Raw genomic sequence first — 11,677 nt, 5'->3', positions numbered from 1 at the left:
AAGGACGAAGGCAGTCTGAAAGAGCTTGAGTCAGATTCCAAGTGACCGCTAATGCACGGTAAGTGCTGTCGTCGAATCTCCGTTGGTGTTGCAAGTTATGCTATATACATTCAACAGGCCCGTAATATCCTGAGGCTCTCTGAAGTGCTTAAGTTTTACAAGCCTTTTTTTTTTAAATTGGTGCTATATAAACACAGAGGGGTGCGCAGGTATTACTGATACAGTCCTAAGTATGCATATGCCTACGACACTCTGTCCCAAATAATGTCAATAAAATGAGTCCAGTTTCTGGTGTTTACACCAAACCGGATTTTCAGACACGGGTTCTGGTGTGACCCGGTGAGTATTTTCTGGTGTGACCGTGTCCGGTGTTCCGACCAGACCGGTTTTTCAGACACGGGTCCTGATGTGGTGTAGTGTGGTGTGTTCCAGTTTGGTGTTCTGTGCTGTGACCCGGTCGTCTGATGCCGGCTCTGGTGTGTTTTGGTTTGGTGTTTCCTGGTGTGGTCGGTGTACCATTCGATTTGGTGTGGTTGGTGTACCATACAATGTCTTTATGCTGTGAGTTTGGACATACTATCGTGAGCAAAATTAAGAGATCCGTGTGAGCACATGCTGAATGGTGTAAAACTGCAAGCACTCCTGATGTCGAGACAGGTGCACTAACATCCACCAATCTCGCTGTGCCGGTCTTGACGGCACGAGCATTTTATAAGTGGCACCTGCACGCAGTTCGGCATAGTTTGGCTCACACTCGCAGCGTCATAATTTTTCACGATTGCACGCTGGAGCATGCACATAACCCCATCATTTGTGTTCTTGCCGAAGATGAAGAGCAAGCACGTATCGTAAAGAAAGAAAAAACGCTCACATTTGCTCAAAAGCATCCTTAGCTTTATTGGTAGACAAAATTGGCAGTACAGTCAAGCTAGAGGCCCCTTGCATCGTAGCATGCATCTTTTCTGACAAAGTCGAATATCTTGCATTTCCCTGACAGCAGCTTGACTCCAGCTGTGTAGCCCAATACCTGAAGAACAACAGAACAAAATCACAAATTAGTGTGAAGTACACTATACTAATCACAACGCAAAGGCAACTAGCAAATGCTGCCATTAAATTTAGCTCAGTGGTGCAAACATGTACTACACATTCAATACAACTCGCAATGCCTCTACAGTAAACCAAGCGAGTCTTCTGCTTTATAGTAAAAAAATGCTACTCACATAAAGCACCCCACTTGCATTAAGTTGCTTGAAATCAGTTGCTGGATGAGCTAGTATTTCATACATTTATTCGCACAGTGTGACAATGCATACACGGAAAGACGCCAAAAAACGCTTTGTGGTGCCTTCCCCTTGCCCCTGTTTGTCATGCTGTGTGAATGAAAGTGTGAATTATTGTGTTGTGTTTTTTCTGCGTTCATAGCTAATTGCGCATAATTACACCACAGCTGGGTACGCCCGCTTCATGATCTGAATTCTTACCATATTTTGGCATTGCATCTGATATTGAGCATGACAGTTCTTCTAACACAAAATCAAGCTTTCTGAGAAAATAAACAGCACTCTAGCATCTCGGGTAATTTCATTCATTACCAGGCTCAGAGATTCTAATACTTCGTAACCTAGAGAAATAAATTACCATGGAAATTCTATTGTTGCAGAAAACAAAAAATTAAGAGGAATTAAGGAATTAGAGAAATGATTAGAAGATGCCCGTAAAGATGGGCACAAAAACGAGATAAGCTGTAGTACCAGTAAAAACAAAAGATTTGAGGCGAGTCCAATTAAGGGTGACAAAATCCATGTATTGAGACTTTTTATGCCCAAAGGGTGCAGAACAGCAAAGCACTGGCTCGCTGCATCTATTTAGAAAACCATTTCTCTTCATTTCTTCCTATTTCGGCGGAAAAGCATAAAAAGCAAACTGTTGAAATTTATTTTAAGCTCAATGCCACATACAAAACGACAAGGCTGGAATGTTAACGATTTGAAAGGAAACCTTGCTCCCACTCAATTTCAATGAAAATTAAACAAGATGCTCTGAACCCTGGCACTGGTAAAACTGCAACAGATGTGCAAAAAAGCTGCCAGATTATTTTCTTGCTGAATGTGTTGAAACCAAAACTGCCTGAGCACACATCAGTTTTGTTTAGGTATTATCTTGCTATACACATACGGAGCGTCTGGTGCAGTTCACTGCACAGTACCTGCAGACACTTGCACACATACAAAACCCACAGTAGATTCTGGGTACTGTGCACTATCCTCTATGGTGCCTAGCACTCCGTGTCTTCCAGTGAGATGCACTTCTTTTGGTGCATCCACGCGTTAGGGTTCCAGCTACAAAAAATGTCCGAGTTGATTACCAGTTAAGTGAATAACATGGTCAAACCTAATTGCACTTTTAGATTGACGTGGGAGAACACAGGGACGACACAAACACTGGTGCACAAATTATCAACTGAGGTTTATTGCGGCATGCACACATATATCAGCTTAACATGTCAAAGCATAAAAAACACATTTGAACCACACACTTTGCTATCGTATCGTCAAGCATCAGAAAGACTGTCCCAGCAGATCGGTTTATGTTTGGTATCTCTTGTCCAAGAATTTCTTTTTCTGTCTGGTAGTCAAAACTGAAGGGTCACTAACATACGTCCCTTCTTTTCCTGATTCCGAGCATTAGGCTTCCCACAGCTCCCTGGTTGTCTTATCTCTGGATTTCAGCAGAACTATAGTCTGTTGGAAGTGGGGTTTGCACCTATCGCATCTGGCGCAATGTGCCACCATATTTCCAGGTGAGTTGATCTGCCAGCAGTTGCGGTTATGCTCTCTGAGTCTCATTTAAACATCTGCCCGTCTGCCCACATATGCTTGGCCGCAAGATAGCGGTATCTTGTAAACCACTCCTTCACAGAACTCGACGAACCTGTTTGTGTGCCTGACACCACAAGACTTTTCTCCAGGACTGGTTTCTTCATTTACCTTCGCGCACATTCCTTTTAGTTTTCTTGGTGCGGAAAAAACTACTTGCACTTCATGCATTTTCGGAAACTTTTTTCAAATTGTGAGAAAGTGCATGAATGTGCGGTAACAAAAAATTTGCCGAAAGGCATGAAGTGCAAGTAGTTTTTTCCGCACCAAGAAAACTAAAAGGAATGTGCGCGAATGTAAAGGAAGAAACCAGTCCAGGAGAGGAGAAGTCTTGTGGCGTCAGGCACACAAACAGGTTCGTCGAGTGCGGTGAAGGAGTGGTTCACAAGACACCGCTATCTTGCGGCCGAGCATATGTGGGCCAGACAGGCAGATGTTTAAATGAAAGTCTCAGAGAGCATAACTGCAACTGCCAGCAGATTAAGTCACCTGAAAATCTGGCGGCACATTGCGCCAGATGCGATAGCTGCAAACCCCACTTCCATTAGACTACAGTTCTGCTGAAATTCAAAGATAAGACAACCAGGGAGCTGTGGGAGCCTACTGCTTGGAATCAGGAAAAGAAGAGACGTGTGTTAGTGACCCTTCAGTTTTGCTTATCAAAACAGGAAAAGCAATTCTTGGACAAGAGATACCAAACAAACTGATCTGCTGGGACAGTCTTTCTGATGCTTGACGATACGATAGCAAAGTTGCTGGTTCAAATGTGTTTTTCATGTTTTGACATGTTAAGCTTATATATGTGCGCACATCGCAATAAACCTCAGTTGATAGTTTTCGCACCAGTGTTTGTGCCGTCCCTGTGTTCTCCCACGTCAGTCTAAAAGTGCAATTATGTTTGACCATGTTGACTACCAACTAGCTCAATTTGAAACCCGCAAGCGAATAAGTTTAACCAGTTGATTGGTTCTAAGAAGGCAGATCACTTGCAAGAGCCGCATCTCACAGCAAGGCAGATAACAATAACAGCTTCAGGACACTGTAGTGCAGCAAGGCTGAATGGTGGGCCAGTTGGTAAGACATGTGAAAGAATAATTTTTACCAGCCGAAAAAAGACAGACAGGAGGAGATCCTACAAAGGAACCTGTGCAGGTTCTCCTCTTGCCCCTCCTTTTTTTCGGCTGATAATTCGACTGTAGTGGAGGGCTCCAAAATAACTTGCACCAAGTGGGGTTCTTTAAGCTTTGCTGACATTGCATGGCAGACTGGCACCTTTTCCAAAGTAGCAATGTTTACTGCCACACAAACACAACACAAAATTCGCATGATCCCTCCCAACATGTACGTGACAAAGTATTTCAACTGCTTCGAGCCATCTCTACAAGGCCCCACTGGGCCATCCCTCCTAAGTGTGAAAAAAAGTGGTTAAGACTGTCATAATCAATGTCACAAACTATTAAAAGCACAACTAGCAAAAGATAGCTCAAATACTCCTATGCTTGAGTAAAAAGTAGCCGAAAACTTTTTACATGTAAGCTGAAGTAGCCCAAGTTAGAAGATGATTTGCAAAACTATATGCATAACAGCTAGACAAGAGAGCAAAGAAGGGAAGGGAAAAGAGGGGCTCATTATGGGCTGCATGATGGACGCCAACAGTCACTTCCATCATGGCATCTGTCAGCTAGACAATAGGCCGGCTAGCATTCCATTCAAGCTTATTTTTGTGCAAAATTTTCTGTGATGGCTACAAGTTATAATATGGAAATTTTCATCATTAAGTAGAGACAACCAGAGGATTCATGGATTCATGGATGATGGCAAATGTGACGGCACCCACGAAAGCCTACACTGAATCAGCATCACTTAGGCCTCAGCACTTAAAATCCAAGCTTCAGGACAAATGACTGCTAAGTACCACCAATCTTCTCTCCATTGCATGATACTGAAGTATGCATTAAAAGTAGTTCATTATGGGTAATTTCACTGATCATGCACTGCCATGTTGCGTTTCAAGCCTAGGCCTTTAAGCTTTTATCCTCACATGAGCTAATTACACCCATCAATTAACCTCCTGTAAATGAACTTTCACATGAAGGCAATATCTAGAATTATTTGGTCATGTCTTGTATGTTTGTCATTATCCTTTGTTTGGCACTTTTATATTATAAACCACTAACAAACCTGAGTCGTAATGAGTAATGAGAGAGTGAATTTATGCCTCTGAGATAAAGCCAGCTAAAGCTGGCAATTACCTCTCAGTGCATTGATTTTTCACTTCAGTCAATGCCTTCCGGAGAGAATTGTGAAACATTACTCCAGCGCACAAAAACACACGGACGAAGAGAATAGACACCATGGTCATCGGACACATTTTTGTTCACTGGAATGATGTCTCATAATTCTGCCCAGAACAAATTATCCCAGCCCTCTAGGCTTAGCTTGTGGAGAACCTTTTCCTTGCCTTCCACTGTCACCTCCTGAGCACTTGCTACTGGAACTGCATTGTGCAACTGCTTCTGTTGACCAGATGGTAGTGGCAGTCCTCTTGTGAAATACTGCATCCCTTCACGGCGCCGTAAATTGCCTTCTCTACCTTGAATTCAGATACACCTACAGGAAAAAGAACACACGTATAAAAATTCTTAGCCATATTCGCAGCCACGAATATGATATTAATTGTATTTGTACACTTCACAGCAGTAGTATGCTATAACACCTGTTGAAGCAAGAAAGTAAGAAATCATTTTGTTTATTACCAATGCAAAACTTACACCTTGATGTTGATGGTGCCGTGCAATAGCGGTGAGTTCTGATAACAGTGTGAAGTACAAAAGGCAACTGCATGCTTTCCCTTTAAGAATTTGCAACTTTAACTGCACAATTATTGAAAAACAATTGACTTCATCCTTGAAAATCACAGATTAGTATGTGTAGCAACAAATACTGAAAACAAAAATAGTACAGTAGGAGCACTGCCAGTGTTTATATCAACACGCAGCGACTGCTAAGAGCAATTTTCTAATTACAGTTCTTCCCCATGCCATTGTCAAGCAAGGCACTAATACCGGCTGGCCTGCAGTAAAGCTAATATGTCTTCAACATGCTGCTTAGCAAATTTCTTGTAGTCAAAATTGAACGAAATATTACTTAATATTTTTTGAGCTAGAAGTGCATGAGCTATTGATATAGTCCAAGGCAAACAACTTAGTGCCTTAGAACAGTTTTCAATGAGGAACCCACACGCAGAGACGCTGTACTCGCCACTGTTTTCCTTATACAAAGCAATACAGGGGTGCATGGCCTATGGCGTTCATGCTAAGAAATACAAAATATAAAATAGAAACAAAACTGAAGAGCAAAGAAAAATGAGAGACGAGTTCTGCCATTACACCTTATGTGACACCAAAGAGTGCATGTTCATGAAGAAGTAGTAAAATGGTCATTTTGAAATTTTGCACAATCATCAAATTGTCACGACCAAAGTCAGTATGCCTTTTCTTCACACAAAAGGTTTCCAGCGGCTCCAGCGCACTTTAGTTTTTTTTAAGTACAGTGCCTCTAAGTGACAGAAATTGGTCAAGGACAACAAAATAGTAATATGTGCGCATTGTGATTTTCACTTCCATGCTGCATTACTTCTTAACACAACCTCCCATCTGACCTACATGATTTGCTGCAGGAGCAGAAATCCGGTGCCACATTCCATGAAGGCACAATGACAGTGCAGTTCAGCGAGTTTGACTAATCACAAACATGATTTGAACCCAATAGCTTAAGGAAATTTAAAAGTGGTCCGTAACATTATGCTTGTAAAAAGACGACTTCAGGTGTCAATGCTCATCAAAGTTGCCTTCTGATCTCAGCTTTGGTGTGCTCATAAAGCGAGAGTGGGGTGATCAGTTATAACGACCTATTGTCATGGCTGGTACCTTGTGCTACCCTACTTCAATCATGAAGGCTGTGACAAACTATCCTCCAAAATCTGACATCTGGCATAAAGGCTCAAAAGCAAAAGCAAATGAAGGACCACTGAGACCTGAAATTATTCCTTACTTGCACAGTTGTGCACATCATAAAGAAAGCTGACAAATGGCACGAAGTTATACTGGTATTTTGGCCTCAGATGCTTGCTCACTTGAGCCTCAGTATCCTAACTAAGGCAATAAAAAAGACATGACTGTTGAAGGCATCATAAGCTCCTGTAAAGCTCATCAGCAACGACAAAAGCAAATTCTAACCCCTCATAATAATACAAAAGTCAGCCAACGAGGCCGCTGTGTCAGTCACCAACTAAGAGACCATGTACAAACTATACCCTGTAAATGCACAAACTCCACATGAGAGCAAAGCATGCCCTGCACTTGTGAAACAAATTTGTGTCAATGTAAGATTCTTGGCAACAGTAGGCAAAACCATTAATGGCATATGCTAAAAAGGAAGAGGGCACCTAAATGATGCTGTACAATTTAGAATTCAGCCTTTCAGTAAACTATGTTTTTCCAGTACCAGGAGCAAGTAGACGAGAAGACAAAAATGAATGGAAAGCTGCCAGCTATCATGAGGCCTGCCAGAAAAAAAAAAAAAAAACACTGAACAGAAGTGGTGCACAAACAGAAAAGAAGGGATGCACTATGCGATTACAGAACACAAAATAACACAGGAAAACAGGGCCCAACCAATGAATGAAAAGAGAACAACAAAAAGAAGGTAAGCAGTACTGAACACTGCTACCTCTGCAAATTGAGAACAGTGAAATAGACAACACCTAAAAAATAAGTTTCGAGGACTACAAAAACGTAACTTTGGTCACATATTTTTTTAAACGCTGCATTAGACATTAGAATACATGAATCCCCAAGTGGTATTTGCCTACCATTAAATAATTTATAATTCCATTTCCTTCTCTGATGTTGTTTAGGCTTGGTCAGCCAAATGATGGCTGTGATGCCTAGTTGGCCTTTAGGTCTGCTGAGGCATGGAAAAGGCTACAATATAAATGTTGATATGCAGTTTTAATTCACTACAACACCTAAAACAGCCTGTTTCAAAAGCTGGAATGACAACAAATGCCATAGCAGCAGTTATATTACCAGTTTTCTTGCTTTTGACATGACCTGAAAACCAACTAAACATCGCAGCCATCGTTCGGTTGATAAAACTGCAACAAAAAGGAGAAAGACAATTATAAATTATTTACCAGTTGTAGAGCAAATATCACGAGGTGGCCCATGTACATTAATGTCTAAGGCATCATTTGAAAGAAGACGCAAGGAAACATCTGGTGTCCATAGTACGTGTAGTTTCTTTCGAGCTTTGTTTAACTATGATGTCAGGTAGCATGCCGAAAGGCTGAGTCAAACAGGTCACTACAAGCTCCTAATTTCCTGTAAGTGTATTAGAGCAAGTATACTCACTGAACTTGCACAGTGTCAACAGCAGGCAAGTGAAATGGCAAAAAAAACATCAAAACTCACTATGATAATAACTGAGGTAATGTCTTATGTGGAAGATTCAAGTTTTTTCATTTAGCACTTTCAGCTTTTCTGTGCACAGGCTATAACAGATCCTTAAGTAGTTTGCAGTAGACGGTGCTTATTTTGCACTCAGATCTAGAGGCAGTGAGAGGCTGCAGAAGAGAAGCTTACAAGGGAAGCTGTCAAGTCCAACTGTTGTTTCATCTTTGAGGCGCATTCACAGCTGCACTATATAAGACTGTTCATATTCTTTTGGCCAAGTGAAATAAGACACCATTGCTGGAGCAGCCTCAGAGGAGTGCCATGTGACACCGGCATTATTGCAGAAGAATGACATGGTTATCCTTCTGCTCTAATTGTCTAAGATGAGTGCCAAGTGAGCTGGGTACTAGTGAAAAAAGGATAAAAGCATTGTCCTCATGCTGTAATATCACCTTAAAATGCTGCCCTGTAGCCCATTCCTTCATATTGGTGTTTTTTAAAGCCTGGCTGCATTGAAGGGGGTTTCTAGTGACTCGAGAACAGGTGGGGAGGGAACTAGAGAGGGAGAGAGAGAAAGCGGCTGAGCTGAGGCTATGCCAGTGTGCTCGTTCCTGCGTAGCCTTGGAGCTGAGCGGCCAGCTCTGGACTCAATCGTGGTATGAGGGTGCGGGTTTCCCTTTTTCTTCCACCCTGTGTGTTGTGCTGTCAACGTTGCATTTTTTGCGTCTTGGCTATAAGAAAACGTGTTAATGATTCTTGCTAAAAACCACCACGAAATTTTAGAAATGACAGGAGAAATGTTCTAACCACCACTAATAAGAAAAAGAAAATTGGTTGCTTGCTTCGGATTCATACACTCCCTACATTCTAGTACGGGGAGTCTCAGATTCCTTGTTAGTCTTGGTAGGGGTTCTGAGGCCTGCCGAGGCCCCCCTGAATTTAAGCACTGCTTCATACTGAGCATGAAAGTGGCACTATCTGATGGTGACCTATTGAGAAGAGACACGCATCTTATTTTGAATAGGGGAATGCCAATACATGCCATCAACGTTCTGGTCCAAAGCAGACATCGCAACACACTGATCTCAACACAGAGGTAAAAAAACAGATCTTAGAAAACTCAATACATACTTGTGCTCTGCAATGTAGGCTGAAAGGGGCACAGACAAGAGCCGCCCCAAATCTGGACAGTCGAGACATCCTCTCCGACGAAGATCTTTTCAGACCTCTTCACTACTGAACACCAGGCACTTCACCTGCATAACAATTTTCAGCTGTGTATTCTTGCACCCACAATGCCTGGCACTTCCTGGTAATTATTTGTATTGCTGGCATTTCACACAACCACAAGAAAATGTTTAAACAGCCAAACTTTAAATACATAACGCCACTTGCTCACACTAGTTTATCATGATAAGCTCTGTACTGCACAGGTTATTCAAAAACACTTATTTTGAAACGGCTACGAAGCGCTGCTTTTCTAGGGCTACTTCTTCGTCAACATTTAGCTATGACTTTTATTCACGGCCGCCTGCAATTAAAAGAACTTTACAGCTGCAGGCAACGTTACCAATGTTGCACTGGTGATCGAGCAGCCAGCTTGCTTTTGGGGTATCGCTGCGACGCGTCGCTCAATTCACCCAGTCGCTTGCATGCCTTGACGCGTCACCCCCACGCACCCTAAGCTTGACAGCTGGTGTAATCGGCTTGTAGAGGTGTGTTCTAATCTTAAGACGCCACATCATAAAGACGCACATACGCGTAGCGAATAACACAACGCGAAACAGACCGAGCGGCGCACGCTATCGGCAGTCCGCAACGGGCCGATAGTGGCGTCAAAAAACACGCGTGCAGGCATCGCACAATCACGTCGCACGTCGAATAATGAACAGGAAGTCGGGCAACCAACTTAACGAAATCCCGAAACACAGTCACACAGTTCGCTGGGCCAGCGCCTTGCTGGGCAGTATCTAAACGGCACATTTACATTTAGGACTCCTACGCGCGCCTGACATTTAGCAAACGCATCTATGCCAGACCGCGGCGCTCGCGTAGCAACGAACACTGACAGACCAGCATGTTGATGATTCGATGTGTAATGCACTTTGCTGCCGCGGAAACAACCAGTGAAACACACGCAATGCCGAAGAGAAACGAACAGGACAGAACTGACAGAGCCTCGTCAGAGCCTTCCGTTTCTTCTCGCCTTTGCGCTCGCTCGTTTATTTTCGCGGTCGCAAGTTGCACGCCCCCTGCACTACACTATGGGTCTCACCTGGAAACGAAGACTCGACGCCTTGCAGTAACCCCTTCCTCCTCTTGCTTTGCGGCTGCCACGGATGAAGCCGAATGTGTTGTCAAGATGAAGCGGCTCCATGCTTCACGGCGTGGTCACTTTTTCCCAAAGTACGCGAACGGCTGCATTGCTGACACGCGGTGCAAGCTACGATAACCAGGAAACCCAAACGCAAGTTTGAAGCAACGATTTTGAAACCAGACACAAACAGCACAAGAACAGCAGCACGGACCATAGCACGGCGCGGCGTAAGGCCTAGACGGATATCACACTGGAATGCACAGAAGGAGAGGATGGGGCCGGGGGGTTGCTGTTTCCTGCCACGTGACCTAGCAGCCAGCGCGCTGGATTTGAACGGCGTTGGGAAGCACGCTAGGCGCTGGCGCGGGGCTATTAGCGCTCCGCGTGTCATGGCAAATAATTACTGCGAACTGTACAAAATTGCAGTTAGACTAAGGCGCTTCGCGCCTCCTTGTTTTCTAAGGACCACAATCAGCCCCTCAAAGGCACTTGATGTTGCATTGACGCGTCATATTCAATCTTCAGATTTCCTGCAGACGCTGTGTAATTCACCGTGATATTCGACATATAATTATTTTATATAATTAAATCATTATTTGATGGTGTGAAGTCATTGCTTACATATACAGTGTACAATTATGCTGAGCTGCTTATGATTCAAACAGAGCGAATAAATTGGCTGCTGTGAGCAGTGTTACATACTCAAGAAACACCAACTTTCTGATGTGCACGCTACCACACACCAGCGCTCTGATGTGCACTTCAGTCTGGTGTGCACACTAGACCACACCAACCCACCCTGGTGTGCACAACACAGCACACTAACACACTAGGATGTGCACACCAGCACACACCAAACCAGTCTGGTGTAAACAGTAGAACACACTAAAACTGTCTAGTGTTCACACCAGAAAACACCAGACCACACCAAAACATCCTGGTGTATTCTTCAACTGCGGTGCGCCCTTGCCTCTTTTTTGGGTTTCGAGAATTTTCTCACCGATAATCGCAGCGTTTAGCGTTTT

At 43.3% G+C, this 11,677-nt stretch overlaps 1 long non-coding RNA gene across 1 annotated transcript; it reads right to left on the bottom strand.

Moving 5' to 3' along the window:
• Positions 1-877: 877 nt before the first annotated feature.
• On the bottom strand, positions 878-10,905 carry LOC144114760 (uncharacterized). Its single transcript, XR_013311113.1, has 4 exons — positions 10,611-10,905; positions 9,467-9,591; positions 5,341-5,489; positions 878-1,027 (listed from the first exon to the last, which is right to left on the bottom strand). It is a non-coding gene; the product is annotated as an uncharacterized LOC144114760 (long non-coding RNA).
• Positions 10,906-11,677: the final 772 nt, after the last annotated feature.

The sequence above is a fragment of the Amblyomma americanum genome, chromosome 1 (genome assembly GCF_052857255.1).
Source record: "Amblyomma americanum isolate KBUSLIRL-KWMA chromosome 1, ASM5285725v1, whole genome shotgun sequence".
Taxonomy (NCBI): domain Eukaryota; kingdom Metazoa; phylum Arthropoda; class Arachnida; order Ixodida; family Ixodidae; genus Amblyomma; species Amblyomma americanum.
Note: the sequence above shows the minus strand (reverse complement) of the source record. Positions and strands in the feature narration are given on the sequence as shown.